This window comes from Orycteropus afer, unplaced genomic scaffold, assembly GCF_000298275.1.
Source record: "Orycteropus afer afer isolate SDZICR_OR568_19922 unplaced genomic scaffold, OryAfe1.0 scaffold00071, whole genome shotgun sequence".
Taxonomy (NCBI): domain Eukaryota; kingdom Metazoa; phylum Chordata; class Mammalia; order Tubulidentata; family Orycteropodidae; genus Orycteropus; species Orycteropus afer.
Genome location: NW_006921658.1, coordinates 7,550,734 through 7,552,480, shown reverse-complemented (window position 1 = coordinate 7,552,480; position 1,747 = coordinate 7,550,734). Strand labels below are relative to the sequence as shown.

General features: G+C 42.1%; 1 pseudogene; it reads right to left on the bottom strand.

The window, feature by feature from the left end:
- Positions 1-724: 724 nt before the first annotated feature.
- LOC103196941 overlaps positions 725-1,747 on the bottom strand; it is a 10,056-nt pseudogene continuing 9,033 nt past the window's right edge.

Sequence of the window (1,747 nt, the reverse complement as noted above, 5' to 3'; positions counted from 1 at the left end):
CGGAAGGAAGGTTGGGTGATCTACTTCCATAGTGATACTGCTTCAGAAACCCAAGGAGGGGTCGCTATGAGACAGGTCCAACTCGACGGCACATAACAACAACAATTTTCAAAATAACTTACATACAGCATTTTTCCATTTGCCACAAGAACAAACTGACAATGAAAACTATTCAAAAGAAATGTTTAACTCTAGAAAGAGTGGTGGTAGTAATACTTTCCACTACAGAATAACTTCCTGTGTTCCCATACATTAACATCATTGTTCTTCCATGATAGAGATTCATGTGGAAAACTTGTCAGAAGTTTTTACTAGGGCCAAGAGATGCAAAATAAAGCAAGTCCTAATTAGTTACTTAGGAGCTCTGGTAGCGTAGTGCTGAAAGCACCTGACTACTAACCAGAAGGCTGGTGGTTCAAACCCACCAGCCACTCCTCGGAAGCAAGGTTGGGCAATCTACTTCCATAGTGATACCGCCTCAGAAACCTAAGGAGGGGTCACTGTGAGTCAGGTCCGACTTGATGGCACATAACAACAACAACAAATTAGTTACTTATAAGCTCAGTTAACATCTTTGGGATAAACCCGTAATATCTAGCCATAGATTGGTTAAACATTTGCAAACTACAAAATTCCTTAGTCCTTTCCTTAGAATAGTTTCTATCCAATTTGTTAAAAGTGGGCTCGGTCCCATCTATGATTCTTCTTTGGCATGAGGTGGGTGCTAGTCATCAAAGTCTGGAATGTCATCATAGGAGATTTCCCGCTAGCTTTGGATGCATAGTAGGCCATGCGCAGATGGTAGAATCCTGGCAGAAACACCAGGATGCCAATGATCAGGACTGGAATGGCCCGGTCTGCCCCTGCTTTGCTGATGTAGCCTGCCAGCAAGAGGGAGCCTATGATAATGAGAACAGTGCTGATCATAAACAGCATGGTGGCAAGTGCAATGGCCTTGTAAGGGATCTTAGAATGGCTTTTCTTATACTGAAGGTCAATGTAGCCATCATCTGTGCTAGAAAGCCTTGAGTACTTCACTTTACTACTGGGGATCCCAGTAGCCATGTTGGTACCAGATGGCACATCATAACACGTAGACACGGCTACACTCCGAGTGTGGTGCCAGGCCACCCACGAGCGGAGAGCTTGCCCATGGTTGGCAGCTGAGGAGTTTGAGGTCACATGGCTCCAACCAACTGCCACCTTCCTACCCCTCCAGGATTGACCAGCATGGCACTGGAAGTCGTGTACATTTCTTCATGTGTTTGCTGGCAGCCTGAATATACTCTTTAGTGAAGTGTCTACTCATGTCTTCTGCCGATTTTTTAATTGCATTGTTTGTCCTTTTGTTGTTGAGGTGTTGGGATGCTTATCTGAGGTCTCTTTCTTTTTCATGTAAAATTAGTGATTGTTTTTTCCATATCTTTAAAGAATGTTGATGGGATCTGGATTGGATTTGCATTCAATCTATAGATTGCTTTGTATAGTACTACATTTTCACAATGTTCAATCTTTCTATCCATGAGCATGGTATGTTCTTCCATTTGTGTAGCTCTCTTACAGTTTCTTGAAGTAGTCTTTCGTACTTTCCTTTATACAGGTCTTTGTATCCCTAGTGAGATTTATTCCCAAGTATTTTATGTTTTTGGTAGCTATTGTAAATGGTATTGATTTCCATATTTCTTTTCCAGCAATCTCCTTGGTGGTGTAGAAGAATCCAACTGATTTTTGTATGCTGATCTTGTAC